Source organism: Thalassophryne amazonica, chromosome 8 (genome assembly GCF_902500255.1).
Source record: "Thalassophryne amazonica chromosome 8, fThaAma1.1, whole genome shotgun sequence".
Lineage (NCBI taxonomy): Eukaryota > Metazoa > Chordata > Actinopteri > Batrachoidiformes > Batrachoididae > Thalassophryne > Thalassophryne amazonica.
In genome coordinates, this window is record NC_047110.1 from 50,814,985 (window position 1) to 50,831,467 (window position 16,483).

General features: G+C 39.0%; 1 long non-coding RNA gene and 1 pseudogene across 1 annotated transcript in view; both read right to left on the reverse strand.

The window, feature by feature from the left end:
- LOC117515588 overlaps positions 1–8,256 on the reverse strand; it is a 12,044-nt gene extending 3,788 nt beyond the window's left edge. Inside the window, exon 1 of the long non-coding RNA XR_004562189.1 lies at positions 8,172–8,256. This is a non-coding gene — a long non-coding RNA (uncharacterized LOC117515588). The remainder of the gene's footprint in view (positions 1–8,171) is intronic.
- Positions 1–14,030, reverse strand: part of LOC117515586 — a 70,970-nt pseudogene extending 56,940 nt beyond the window's left edge.
- Between the last annotated feature and the right edge of the window lie 2,453 nt (positions 14,031–16,483).

Consider the following 16,483-nt stretch of genomic DNA (forward strand, 5'->3'; position numbering starts at 1 on the left):
ATATATATATATATATATATATATATATATATATATATATATATATATATATATATATATATATATATATATACATATACACACACACACACACACACACAGCAGATTATAAATCATTACTTCCAACTATTCCTAGTGAGAGTCCTGATGTACGAGGTCTGTTAGAAAAGTATCGTACCTTTTTATTTTTTTCAAAAACTATATGGATTTGAATCACGTGCGATTACATCAGCCAAGCATGAACCCTCGTGCGCATGTGTGAGTTTTTTCACGCCTGTCTGTTGCGTCATTCGCCTGTGGGCAGGCTTTGAGTGAGCACTGGTCCACCCCTCCCATCGGAATTCCTTTGTCTGAGAACTTCTTGAGAGACTGCCGCTTTGCTTGATCAAAATGTTTTCAGAAACTGTGAGACACATCCAAGTGGACACCATTCGAGAAACTCAGGTGGTTTTCGGTGAAAATTTTAACGGCTGATGAGAGATTCGCACGTGATTCAAATCCATATAGTTTTTGAAAAAATAAAAAGGTACAATACTTTTCTAACAGACCTCGTAGCTGATAAAAATAAGATTAGCCGTACAGCATCTGAAATATACATACATTCAGAGCTATTTTAGCCATAAAAGTGATGTAACCTAAGGTGCTGACCATTAGCTGCCTGAAGGTCACTCCACCTGTGTCTATTTTATGACTTACACCAGTACACACAGTCAATCTGGGCTGTTTTGTTGTAATATGGCTTTAATATGGAACCACGGGTAGCGCATAACTTAGCTACTGGTTTAGCTGGTTAAGTTCAGCTTAGCCATTAACTCAAAAGAGCTGGGAGCTGGTTCACATCACGGCTGTCCTGTTAGAAGTGGACACTCATCAGCGCCTTTCTGTCTGACTCCATGATCACAGAAGCGGGTTTCTCGGTGAGACTGGCCTGATGCAACGCAAACTACAAACAGGGCTGGGTGCACGCTTTTGGCAGAGAAAATATGCTTTAAGAATTTTCTCCTGTCCACACGAAAGGAAAGGATAAAATCTGTGGTTGATCCATGTTTTGAAGACCATTCTCACACTGCGCTGGGCTTCATTTCAGCTCTTTGTACGAGACGCAGAATAAAAAAAACTGCTCACTTTCCCCTCAAAATATTACCTTCGGAAAATCTGTCTACCTAATAAGTAACAATGACTACATCCTTGCAAAATACACATTTTAATGTATTCACGGGCAAAGACCACAAAAAAAAAAAAAACCAAACAAAAAACAAAACACTGATTTTACACTGTAAAAAATTACATTTTCCCCCTTTCGTGTTAGGGGCATGACCTAAGATGATGTCACCAAAATTCAGATTCCTCACAGCTTCAGGTTTCTGAGTGTTTATCAGAGGCAGGTGAAATCATGCTAATTTCCCCGTTTATGACTTAATTTCTTTGGGTATATGGCACCAAAAATAAAACAAAATACATCAATATTTTCATAATTCGTTCTTTATTTAGTCAGCTCATTTGACATTTTATTTACTGCACTAGTGATACGCACTTTAAGTCTGTACAGAATGATATCTTAGGTATTTTAACAACTATAAAAAAGGTCTAAAGTTACATATTTGTTAGTTTATGGCTTGCTGATAACTAGGGATGGGTATTATACGACATTATCGATTCTGCTTATCGATCCGATTCCTTATCGATACCTCTTGTGAATTTTCTGTGTACTAAAAGTAGGGTTTACAGGTTTTCTATGTCAACAACATTTTATTGAGCTTTAAAGAAAATAAATATGAAATTGGTCACTGTATCCTTGATCTGTGGACATAAATAAAAATAAACAAAATTTGTAGTTTTTGTCAAAAGCACTTCCTTTCAGACATTTTGGCATGAATGTCTCTGTACCTCTGAGCTGAGCTCAACCGGCTGCTGCATGTCAGCACAGGATGTCTCATTTTGGGAGGGAAAAAAAAACATTTTGATCGATTGCAGTTTGTTTGCATTACAACATTTGGAAAGAGGTGTCAATTGATTTAAACGGCGTTTCACTTTGAATTTATTAATTCTGACCAGACTCTGGTCACTGGATCCTTGATCTCTGGACATAAATAGAAATAAAAATCTGTAGTTTTTGTCAGAAGCATTTCCTTTCAGACATTAATGGTACAAATGTAACTCCGTAGACTCTGAGCTGAGCTCAGCTGGCTGCGTTGCAAGTCAGCATCAATGTAATTAATAACGCAAGACGTCTCATTTCAGGAGGAAAAAACAAAAGTCTGTTTTAGTTTGTTGTCAGTATTACAACAGTTGAAAAGACGCAGACTCTGAGCTGAGCTCATGTTAGCTAATGTTAGCATAAGTCCTGTTTTTAAGTTATAAAATACATCTATCAACTGTTTCAGAAGACCAGGTCAGTTTAACATAAAAAATGTAAATATTACTCACAGACATACAGTGAGGAAAATAAGTATTTAAACACCCTGCAATTTTGCAAGTTCTCCCACTTAGAAATCATGGAGGGGTCTGAAATTTTCAACTTAGGTGCATGTCCACTGTGAGAGACATAATCTTAAAAAAAAATAAAAAAACAAAAAATCCAGAAATCACAATGGATGATTTTTTTAAATAATTTATTTGTATGTTACTGCTGCAAATAAGTACTTGAACACCTGCCAATCAGCAAGAATTCTGGCTCACAGAGACCTGTTAATTCATCTTTAAGAAGCCCTCTTATTCTGCACTCTTTACCTGTATTAACTGCACCTGTTTGAACTTGTTACCTGTATAAAAGACACCTGTGCACACACTCAATCAATCAGACTCCAAACTGTCCACCATAGCCAAGACCAAAGAGCTGTCTAAGGACACCAGGGACAAAACTGTAGACCTGCACAAGGCTGGGATGGACTACAGGACAACAGGTAAGCAGCTTGGCAGAAGACAACAACTGTTATGATTATTTATTAGAAAGTGGAAGAAACACAAGATGACTGTCAATCTCCCTCGGTCTGGGATTCCATGCAAGATCTCACTTTGTGGGGTAAGGATGATTCTGAGAAAGCTCAGAACTACACAGGAGGACCTGGTCAATGACCTGAAGAGAGCTGTGACCACAGTCACAAAGATTACATTAGTAACACATGATGCTGTCATGGTTTAAAATCCTGCAGGGCAGCAAGGTCCCCCTGCTCAAGCCAGCACGTCCAGGCCTGTTTGAAGTTCACCAGTGACCATCAGGATGATCCAGAGGAGGCATGGGAGAAGGTCATGTGGTCACATGAGACCAGAATAAAGCTTTTTGAAATGAACTCCACTTACCATGTTTAGAGGATGAGAACAACCCCAAGAAAACCATCCCAACCGTGAAGCATGGGGGTGGAAACATCATACTCTGGGGGTGCTCTTTTGCAAAGGGGACAGGACGACTGCACCGTATTGAAGGGAGGATGGATGGGGTCATGTATTGTGAGATTTTGGCAAACAACCTCCTTCCCTCAGTAAGAGCATTGAAGATGGGTCATGGCTAGGTCTTCACATATGACAATGACCCCAAACACACAGCCAGGGCAACTAAGGAGGGGCTCCGTAAGAAGCATTTCAAGGTCCTGGAGTGGCCTGGCCAGTCTCCAGACCTGAACTCAATAGAAAATCTTTGGAGGGATCTGAAACTCCAAACCTGAAAGATTCGGAGAAGATCTGTATGGAGGAGTGGACCAAAATCCCTGCCGCAGTATGTACAAACCTGGTGAAAAACTACAGGAAATGTTTGACCTCTGTAATTGCAAACAAAGGCTACTGTACCAAATATTAACATTGATTTTCACAGGTGGTCAAATACTTATTTGCAGCAGTAACATACAAATAAATTATTCAAAAATCATACATTGTGATTTCCGGATTTTTTTTTTTTAGATTATGTCTCTCACAGTGGACATGCACCTAAGATGAAAATTTAAGACCCCTCCATGATTTCTAAGTGGGAGAACTTGCAAAATCGCAGGGTGTTCAAATACTTATTTTCCTCATTATATGCTCTTTGGGGTTTTAGTGGGGAAAAATTAAGATAAAGTGAAATAAAACAAAGAAACAATGAAGCAGTGGGTCGGATCACTGCTTCTTTGATTCACTGCATCAAGCTTCTAAAAAGAGCCGCGCTGCAGAAATGGTTGATTACAGACCCTGCAGGGGTTCTGTAATCAACGTAGAGACATGATCATTTTCCAGACAAAACAACGGCCACTCTGAAGGACCGGTAAGGGAACTGTTAAGCAAAAAGGCTATTGATGTCAGTGGATCGAATCATTTCTTAATGATACCTGAAAAGAACTGGCTCTCGATACCTACTGATAACTGTAAAAAAAAATTATTTGTCTAAATATTGAACTTATCTGCAGGTTTTACCAAACACAGGTCTACAATTTAAACAAACCACAGTTTCACTTGAAGCAAAACTTCAATAAATACTGCTTATTTGAAGAGTGCAAACAATGTATTGATTTGTTTTTCAACATCAGATGGAAGTTTATATTGCCTACCAGTTGACGTAAGTGAAGCATAAATAATCTTCAAGATATCTACAAAGGGGCGCAACAGATATCCTCCCTCCTGGGCCAACTGTTAGTCTTAGAGGGACCATGAGGATGCATGAATGTTCCTTGCACATCTTGTTCCTCGTCCGATGTTGCATGTACACTAAATTAAATTTAAAATTTAATATTTTGTAGTCTTCCGATAAAATTTTGTGACTATATTTTAAGGTCAGTGGCTCTGTATTTTACATTTCTGTTTGTGGTGAAACATCACATATTTGATCAGTTAACCTCATACAGCAACACATCCAGGTACAAGTGCTATCAAAATAAATATAAAAATAATTTAGCTATTAAATTTACAATTTATGATGATTTATTTCATGAATTTAAAGCCTGATTTATGCTTCTGCAGCTCTGGTACATGGCATGCAATGATGTGCTTGACAGTTTTAAAGTTCTCCATCGCTGAATTATGCTTTATTCTGGACTAATTTGACCCTCAACAAGCGTTTCTTTCTACAATCATCACCTCCAATTCAAATGTAAGCTGTACAATTTTCTCTTTTTCTGACTCTGTGCTGTAAATTTGCAGACTTTTCTGCCAAATGTATGTGATCCTGGAATGTGATCAGCGTGCGCACTGCAAAAACTATTAAAATACAAGTTTCTCCCCACAAATATTTTGTATAGCGGTGCTGTTGGAAACTATCACCCGAAGCGGCAGACAATGCTTCCATTCGGGGTCCTATCCGACCTTGTGTTGTGAAGCCCTAAGACAAAAATGAAAATCTTTTAGTACTGTTTCTGGTCTGATTCTGTGCTGAATTGTTGATTAGTTAAATTAATCTAAAAAGTTTGTGTTTCATTGACACACTGTATGTTACAAATGTGCAATAAACTCATTTGAGACAAAAAAAAAAAAAAAAAAAGAATGCATAGAAAGATGATTTAAAATGTGGGAGATTCTAGACTTTTTTTAATCAACACATTTCCCCTGCATAATTTTCAATTTTAAAGTCACAAGATCACCACGCTGGGGGCATTCACTTCAAAGTGTGAAAGTCTGACCATGTCCTTGTGATTCAAATTTTGACACCTCTCTATATTGTCAAAAAATAAAATAAAAATAGAAACACAAAAGATCCAGCTTTCCTCTCCGAGCCAGCAGGTGCATTTCTGGAATGGTCTTATTACTCTGCATTTGTCGGCATTTCTCAGCATACGATGTACATTTTAGGAAAAAGCAGAAACATCCCAATGGCTGACAGACAGTGAAACGAACACTGATTTGTCCGATAACGGAGCTTCTGAGCTTTTCAAAGTAAAGGTTGAGATTTACAGAGGCTGTACAGAGAGACAGGAGGCAACACACTAAAACCCCCAAACTCTTAATTTTTTCAGAGTGTGTCAGATTTTGGATTCTAACGTGTGGTGACGCTGCTGTTTGTGAGCGTGGAATGTCTCCACAATGCTGATTTTTTTTTTTTCCTTACACAGGCCGGACATGCCGATGGATTTTTTATTTATTTTACACTGGGAAAAAGTCAGAATACATTATTTTCAGGAGATAATGGACTTTCTATCTAACCGTGAGAGAAATTTATGAGGAGCTTCGCAACACTGACTGCGTTTATTACTTTTTTAATTTGAGAGTCTGTCTTGACGTGAGCCTGTTCTGTAACCGAGCAGCACGCACCACACTCGCACAATGTGCACATGCTAAGTTTTTACACAGTGGAAAGATGCTGCTTTCACCATGAATGCATCTAAATGAACAGTTATCACTTAAACACGAGTCATCATAACACGACATCACACTTATGTAAACATTAGGGTTGGGTATCGAGAACCGGTTCTTTTCAGGTATTGTTAAGAAATGATTCAATCCACTGACATCAACAGCCTTTTTGCTTAACAATTCCCTTATGGGTCCTTCAGAGTAGCCATTGTTTTGGGGGGTGTTTGTCGGGAAAATGATCATGTCACATTGATTACAGAACCCCTGCAGGGTCTGTAATCAACTGTTTCTGCAGCGCGGCTCTTCTTTGAAACTTGAAGCAATGAAGCATTGATCCCACCCACTGCTTCATTAGTTCTTTGTTATATTTCACTTTATCTTAATTTTTCCCCGTTAAAACCCCAAAAAGCATATGTCTGTGAGTAATATTTACCTTTTTATGTTAAACTGACCTGGTCTTCTGAAACAGTTGATAGATGTATTTTATAACTTAAAAACAGGACCGATGCTAACGTTATGACATTTTCAATGTTAAAGTTAGCATTAAGCTGTTCGCATCTCAGCACATTTCTGTGCATTTGTTTTCTGTGTAATAATTAATGGCTAATTAATGGTGTTGGGGGTAATTTTGGGTTACGGCTTTTTTTTTTTGTTTTTCACCACTTTCATCCCTGAATATGTCAATTGTGAGTCACTTTTGTGAGGAGTAAAGTCACTAACCGACCTGTTATGATCTTCTGAAACAGTTGATAGATGTATTTTCTAACTTAAAAATGAGACAGATGGTAATGAGTTAGTATGTCTATGGCATTTTTAATGTTAAAGTTAGCATTAAGCTGTTTGCATCTCAGCACGTTTGTGTGCATTTGTTTTCTGTAAAATAATTAATGGCTCAGCGTTTGTTGTTGTAAAAGAGTCAAATGTATGAAATTGTAATATTTTTTAAATTTATTTTTGTTTATACATTAATAATAATAACAACAACAATAATATAGTAATAACTAGGAATGCTACAATACAATTTTAGAGAGAGACAAAAAGAACCTGATTAAAAACAACAGAAAACCAACTAACAATAAACATAAATAAATAACTGTTTCCTGTGAACACCTAGTGACTCTTACACCTCCACTTCATCCCTGTCTTATTTGTTTTGGTCAAACCACATTTTCAATTTGTTAATTTCTTCAGTAATTTCCTCCAGAACTATCTACCAAGCTAGAAAACTGCTGCATCCTAGTAAGGGTAGAATACTGCTGGAATGAATTAGAATAAGTTGTTTTTTTTTCTCACCAAAATGGATGCTGTACTCACTGTAGTTTATTGTCTGGAATCGGCCCAGATTGCATTTCCGAGGCTCTAGAATTCAAACATTTTCCTGCGGGTGGTGTTGGGAGGTAATTTTGGGTTTCCACTTTTTTGTTTTTCATCACTTTCATCCCTGAATATGTCAACTGTGAGTCACTTTTGTGAGGATTAAAGTCAATAACTGGGACTCCTGTCTTGTTGCAAGAAAGAAACGAGAATCGTCCTCCATTCTGTTCACACAGCTCCAAACGCTGTGAGGCTCTCTGCTGAGTCAAGTTAGAACGACAGAGTCCAGTCTGAATTAATAAATTCAAAGCAAAACGCCATTTAAATCAATTGACACCTCTTTCCAATGTTGTAATACAAATAAACTGCACTCGATCAAAATGTTTTTTTTTCCTTCCAAAATGAGACGTCCTGCGCTGACGTGCAGCAGCCAGCTGCGCTCAGCTCGGAGGTATGGAGTGACATTCATGCCAAAATGTCTGAAAGGAAATGCTTTTGACAAAAACTACAGAATTCATTTTTATTTATGTCCAGAGATCAAGGATACAGTGACCAATTTCATATTTATTTACTTTAAGACTCAATAAAATGTTGACATAGAAAACCTGTAAAGCCTACTTTTAGTACACAGAAAATTCACAAGAGGTATCCATAAGGGAATCGATAAGGAATTGGATCGATAAGCAGAATCGATAATGGCATGGATATCTATAAAATCTTATTAATACCCATCCCTAAATATTTGTAATTAGTCTGTGGTTCCGTTTTTAATGTCAGCAGCAATCAAGTGTGTGCCGAGACATTTTCCTCTAAGAAACGCTGTCAGAAACAATCAGAAATGTTATGATTTCAGTGCGACATGTCCTTTAAAACAGAAGAATGGAAATAATGCAGGCCGCTATCCAGCCCCAAAATCTAAAAGTGTGTCTCGGTACCTAAAAAATTTCAAACTCCGCTTTGCCACTTTCTTCATAAAAGTCTCCCTGTTCACTGTCACAGGGCCTGCAGCATCATTCTTAGCCTCTGATCGGATCGATCCCACAGCAGACAGTGTTGATTAAGTCGACTGTGCACCTGCCTCTGTACACTGGTCGCCAGCGTCCCTCCTCCCCAGATGGCACGGCGATCGATGTGCCCCGCACGGGCTGTGGTCCCCGCCAAAATGAAACAAAAATGAATAAATAAAAAAATGCAGAGATCGTCCTCTGATCATCTGGCTTCATGTAACGCTTGCGTTTTGTCATGCTTTGTGTCATCTGGATGTAAATCGGATAAAGAGCTGAAGTCGTGTATGTGAAATTTCCCACAAAAAGCGGGTTTGCGTGCAGTTACATTCCCACCAAGTCTAGCGCTAATACACCATGAGATGATGCCACTCAGTATAGTTGCACTAGATGGCAGTATAACGGTGCAGCACTGTTATTCCATTATTTGGGGAGAACCCTGAAATATGATGGGAGACAAAGGAGTGAAAGCACCAAAGTGTCAAATCACAGCCTTTTGCTGTGTCTGATTTAACAGGCGCACATCAGGCTGTGGATCCATGACTGGGCACGGTATGAAAAAAATAAATGGCCAGTTTTTTAATCACGGAAATAACTCCAGTCCAACATACGGCTGCTGTTTTAATCATGGAAATGACTCCGGTCCCACATGCGAGGGGTTTTTAATTTTTAATGGAAATACATTGCGATCGGATGGGACATTTTATCCGAGGTGAGCAAAAAAAAAAAAAAATCAGTTATACAAAATCTGTTATATACAGTGTTTATTACATGGAAGACAATGCAAAAACAATGGGACTTTTTTGGTCCGGTGACTACGAATGACAGTTTAAGTGAGTTTTACAGTACATTACTGTACATGGGACTGAACAATAAATTTATCTTGCAAAGCTTTGACGATGATGTTGGCTTCCATCCCACATGGCTGATTTTATTTTCACAAAATTTTCTTCTGTTCAGATGTGAAGGGAATCTGTACATCTTGAAGCCCTTGTTGTGTCTATTTGTGCAATTAAATGCACAGAAACCCAGCATTTTCAGCAAATAAATAAATAAAATAGTTGGATTTATATACAGATAGATTCAGTGAATGTTATTCTGGCCCCAGCATTTTCAGCAAATAAATAAATAAAATAGTTGGATTTATATACAGATAGATTCAGTGAATGTTATTCTGGCCCATAAGTCACGTGACCATGTTTCCCCCAACTCATTGTGTTGCTACTCCCTGAATTATGGAAGTCTATGTGAAACGACCTGCCCCAACCCACCATTTTTAATGCCTCCAAACCAGAAGACTGTATTTCTTTCAGAAAAACACTGTCACCAAAACAGTAATGGAACATGATAACCAACTACCAAAATGTTTAATCTCTGGTGTGTTTCAATGTGGAAATAGGGGGCCAAAACTGCTCCAAATCCCAAACAACTTATTTAAGTTTTCAACAAGCTGACAAATACACAACTTCAACTCCTGATCTGAACTTACTGATTTTAGCATCTATTCTGCACCACTTGCTTTGCACTAAAATCAGTCACACCATTTTTAAAGCCCCAATATCTCAGAAAACATGTTTGCTTAGTGTTTACTAGGAACAATAACATTATTCCGTCAAAGTATGAAAAATATCTGAGCTGGTCAGCCAGAAAAATTTCCTGAAATCTGGTGATTTGAGGTGGGTTTATCCAACTTTTTATCTGTTCCCTACCTCAAACAAGAGCTTAATAAATTCCTCCAATTTTCAAAAGAATTGGTTATTTTTCAGTGGACTTCTTAAATCTAAAAGCAATCATGTTCTTATAATTTTTGGGGGGTGGCAGACTGAATTTAACTGCAGAGACAACAAAAAGTAAAACTAAGCAGATGCATTTTACAAGTGATCAAGCAACTGGCTAATTTCCCTCTGGCTAACACCCCTTTTCCACAGGGCACCATTCTATTACGATCACCCACTATCCCAAAAAAGTGCAAAAACGGGATGAAATGGATTACTCTGGCTTGCTTCCTAACAGGCTAGCTTATACAACCCCTGGCAAAAATGATGGAATCACCGGCCTCAGAGGATGTTCATTCAGTTGTTTAATTTTGTAGAAAAAAAGCAGATCACAGACATGACACAAAACTAAAGTCATTTCAAATGGCAACTTTCTGGCTTTAAGAAACACTATAAGAAATCAAGAAAAAAAGATTGTGGCAGTCAGCAACGGTTACTTTTTTAGACCAAGCAGAGGAAAAAATTATGGAATCAACCTGTAAATTTTCATCCCCCAAATTAACACCTGCATCAAATCAGATCTGCTCATTGACATTGACCCTATGTGTCTTTTTGCAAGGAATGTTTTTGCAGTTTTTGCTCTATGGCAAGATGCATTATCATCTTGAAAAATGATTTCATCATCCCCAAACATCCTTTCAATTGTCCAAAATATCAACATAAACTTGTGCATTTATTGATGATGTAATGACAGCCATCTCCCCAGTGCCTTTACCTGACATGCAGCCCCATATCATCAATGACTGTGGAAATTTACATGTTCTCTTCAGGCAATCATCTTTATAAATCTCATTGGAACGGCACCAAACAAAAGTTCCAGCATCATCACCTTGCCCAATGCAGATTCGAGATTCATCACTGAATATGACTTTCATCCAGTCATCCACAGTCCACAACTGCTTTTCCTTAGCCCATTGTAACCTTGTTTTTTTCTGTTTAGGCGTTAATGATGCCTTTCGTTTAGCTTTTCTGTATGTAAATCCCATTTCCTTTAGGTGGTTTCTTACAGTTCGGTCACAGACGTTGACTCCAGTTTCCTCCCATTCGTTCCTCATTTGTTTTGTTGTACATTTTTCGATTTTTGAGACATATTGCTTTAAGTTTTCTGTCTTGACGCTTTGATGTCTTCCTTGGTCTACCAGTATGTTTGCCTTTAACAACCTTCCCATGTTGTTTGTATTTGGTCATCAGTTTAGACACAGCTGATTGTGAACAACCAACATCTTTTGCAACATTGTGTGATGATTTACTCTCTTTTAAGAGTTTGATAATCCTCTCCTTTGTTTCAATTGACATCTCTCGTGTTGGAGCCATGATTCATGTCAGTCCACTTGGTGCAACAGCTCTCCAAGGTGTGTTCACTCCTTTTTAGATGCAGACTAACGAGCAGATCTGATATGATGCAGGTGTTAGTTTTGGGGATGAAAATTTACAGGGTGATTCCATAATTTTTTCCTCAGAATTGAGTGATTCTTTTTTTTTTTCCTCTGCTTGGTCTAAAAAAGTAACCGTTACTGACTGCCACAATCTTTTTTTCTTGATTTCTTATAGTGTTTGTTAAAGCCAGAAAGTTGCCATTTGAAATGACTTTAGTTTTGTGTCATGTCTGTGATCTGCTTTTTTTCTACAAAATTAAACAACTGAATGAACATCCTCCGAGGCCGGTGATTCCATAATTTTTGCCAGGGGTTGTAAAGTGCAGACCTGGCAACCTGCCTGAAAACTAAAATAAGGAGCTGCGCCCGGCTGTGCCCTTGGCCAGAACCGCAACCGCTGCTTCAAATTTTTACCCCAATGAGCACAATCAAACAAGTTTCAATCTGTACACACTCGGACTACCCTGTTTAAAGGCGTTCAAACATGATTGAAGCCGTTAAAACTACAAACACCTGGAAGTTACCATGCATTAGTGACAATTTGGGGAATCTGGAAGATATTTAACAGCTCAAAAATTTCACCTCCGATTTCAAAACTGGTGCCGATGATGGCTGTAACTACTACATTACTACATACTTAGCTGCTGTTGGCGCCACGCTCACACACCCAGATGACACATACAGAGTTTGAAAGAAAAGCAAAGTGTAAATACGTTTCTAAAACACTGCAGATATGCTGCCATTGTTCCCTGCATCGCTACCACTCTGTGAGACACAACGAGATAACACAAACTGTTGTAAAGCGACTGCAGCTGCTCCACAAAACAGCAGACTAACAGCTCGCCACTTCCACCACTGATATATGGAAAATATGGAGATGGGAACACTGGTACATGCATCAAATGTCTTATACCACTTCTTTGACAATACTGTGAAGCGGTATAGATCCCTACTACTGTACAGTATATTTAGGGATTGTCCTGCCAATTATTTGTGCTGTTATTCTTATGGAAATGGCACTCATTCACTCATTTGTTCCTCATTATTATTAATTTATCATCATCACTGTCATCATCATCGGGGTGTCAGAATAAATCTGAGGCTACTCACTCATCTTGGGAACTTAAATTCCATGAAGGAAAAACAGCCTTTCACTATAAATCCCACCAGAGCTCTTCCACCATCAAAGTCCTTGGCTGAGGGCTGTGGTTTTTCTAAGTTTTTTGCCAATATTTTCCTCTGCACTCTGACCATGAAATGGGATATTGAAAAACATAAAAACAAAAACATACACACACAGTCAAAAGTTTGGACATAGATTATAGATGAATAATTGAAAATACTGGTTTGGTACAACAAAAATCAAGCAAGCGTACAAATGGTTGTCCTTTTGTCTGGGTTTTAGGATCCATCCTATTAACACTCACAGAGGTACTAGTCATAATGTCTTAGTGATTATAATTACTGTTAATTCACATTCAGAAATACCGTATGCACAAATTAATATTCAATTCAATGCTGAACTGTGTATACAGACTGTCATTCAGTTAAAAATGTTTACTTCAATCTATGTAACCATCTGCTGCATTTGTTCTTCTCATTCATTATTATGCACATCGGCGTTAATGATTTTGCCCATAACACGGCCAAAGCTTGTTGTTACTAAACACCAAATTATTAACCTACATGTGTTAAAGACACCATTTGACAACAACATAGTACAGTAACCCGAACACATAAAAGGAAACTATGCAACAAAAACTGATCACTTAGTTCAGTTAGCGGGAATGAGTCTTATTTTATTTTGGTATTGGAGCGTTAGCTTTTAGCACAAATGTCTGTCGGCATCTCTTCTCACAATGGCTGTCAGCGTTATGTGCACGATAACAAAACAGAAAAGCGACAATAAAATCATGACAGTAGCAAAATATAACAGCAATGACTAAATATTTTGTGAATCCGCGCTTTATAGTCTTTAAATGGAAGAGAGGTGACAAAAAGGGCGCAGTCGTCCTGACAACAAACAGACCGTTATGCTAACTAGCAGGCTAACTAGCTGCTCCTTAGTCGCTTCACGCTTTCAGAACCAGTTTTAAGGATTTCTCAAAATTCGTCCGACTCACCTTGAATCCAATTTAATAAGTAGACGAAGAGGAAAACTTTAAGAAGAACTCTACCAGATAAATCCATTGTTAGAGTATTGATGCCGTTGTCACTTTATTGTCCTACTTATACAGGCGCAGACGCCCTGTATGTTTATCGCAGCTTCCTCACCATCGCCCCCTCTCTCCATCTCTCTCTCCCTCTCTCGCCTGTGCGTCATGACGTCAGACATACACCAGCTTGGCGTTCCCTTCCCCCAGAATGCAGCCATGATTTGAGGCCACATTACACACATCCAAACACCTGCTGGGTAACGGCTAATAACTCCTAATACCTTTGTTAGAGTCCTTCAGAAGGCGAGTGACTCTGAGGTCAGCTGGAAGAAGTAGCATCAGGTACACCCTATGTTTGGGTGCAGCACAGCATCACAAATGAATAATCAAGAGTCTGATAGCCAGCTGTATTTGGCAGTCTTGGGGAACCAAAAGTAACTGCCACTGTCAATTTTAACCCCCCCCCAGACATAAACAAAAATGTATAATAGACTTGTGAAAATGATAGCAACGGCAAGGTAAGTTTTGATTAAAGCTACAGTGTGTAGGATTTGGGGGCGTTTGTGTCCTCATCGTAGACTGCATGTATAATGGACAGAGCCTGTGTGATGGCACCCACTGGTTTTCTATTTGCCCTATTGACGTTTCAAATCCCGCAAAACCTCGGAGAGGTCGCTGCGAGATCTCAGTAACATTGAGAACTGCATTGAGACGCTCTGATCGGGCTGCACTTTAACCGCTGCACACGGACAACACCATTAACATCGCAACATAAAACTATTTTTATATTGTGCCTAAAACTCTCATGAATATATTCTCTGGGTTTATGGACATTGTTATTGTGTTTGTTTTATGTAAACATGCAACAATCACAGGCTGTCTCTCCGTTATTTTCAATGGGAGCTGCTGTGAGCTACGCTCGCTTCCTGATCATGTCTTTCTGGGGAAAAGTGGAGTTTGCTCTTTAACGTCTTGATTATTGTTCTTTACACTGTTTGTCCTCTTTGTACCAGAGTAATACAGGGACGTCGGACTGGGGGGATAAAGGGTACTATGTACCCAGGACTCAGAGCATGGGGGGGGGGGGGGGCGCACAAAAACTGTCATTAAATACATTTTTGTATTGCATGTTATTAATATCCATACAATTCATTTTGTAAAAGAATACAATTAGAATGAATGTATAAATGTTACAAAACATAATTCTGCTCTAACAATAATATTGAAAGATCTCTGATGGCCCTTCCCACCCCTGCACAGTTGTACAATGGTTTAGTCCAGGCGCCAGTGTCCCGTCGAGATGAGGTGAACGTCGAAATGAGGTGCATCGCGCTACTGCGCATGTGCAGTACGCTCTACCCAGGACTTGAAGACGTCACCCGTGGAGATGAGGTGCCTCGCGCAATTACACATGGGGAGATGATGTAATTCGCTCGACGTGCAACTGCGCATGCGCATTGTTTTTTCCGTCAAAGTTTTTTTTAATTTATTAATTGTATTCAGTGTATTTATAGCCTAGTAAGTAAAACATTTTCTGTATTTTACATTACGAGCATAAATGTATGTATATGTATATTTTGCCTGTCAAAATAAGCTAACTCCAGGTTAAAAATACTTATCGTTTTATAGTGAGTAGATTTTATACATTACTACGTTCGGATGAACAATTTATACATTTACTTGCCCATCAAAATAAGCGAACTTTGTCAAGTAATTTTTTCAGTGCACATGTGCAGTTACGCAATGCACCTCATTTCGACGACGCACCTCCGCTTGACACTTATCTGTCGAGACGGCGCACCTCATCTCGACAGAACACCTGCACTCTGCCACACACACACACACACACACACACACACACACACACACACACACACACACACACACACACACACACACACACACACACACACACACACACACACACACACACACACACACGGGATCTCACACAAAGAGGAGGTGTTTAGTAGTGCTGCAACAACTAATCGATTTAATTGATTGTTAAAATAGTTGCCAACTAATTTAGTCATCAATTAGTTGTTAAATAACTGTTTTACCGCAAATGTTTCGTTTCTTCCATATAAATCAACCGTTTCTGCAGCGCAGCTTTGCTTTGAACCTTGAACCAATCGAAGCAGTGCTTCGCAGATCGAAGCAGTGCTTGAGCTCAGGTGCATCCTGTTTCCACTGATCATCCTTGAGATGTTTCTACAACTTAAGTGGACTCCACCTTGGGTAAATTCAGTTGATTGGACAAGATTTGGAAAGACACACACGTGTCTACATAGGAGGTCCAACAGTTGACAGTGCATGTCAGAGCACAAACCAAGCATGAAGACAAAGGAATTGTCTTGAGACAGGGTCTCAAGGCACAAATCTGGGGAAGGGTACAGAAACATTTCTGTTGCTTCGAAGGTCCGAATGTGCACAGTGGCCTCCATCATCTGTAAATAGAAGAAGTTCAAATCCACCAGGACTTCCTAAAGCTGGTCGCCCGTCTAAACTGAGCGATCTGGGAGAAGGACCTTAGTCAGGGTGGTGACCAAGAACCTGATAGTCACTCTGTCAGAGCTTCAGCATTCCTCTGTAGAGAAAGCAGAACA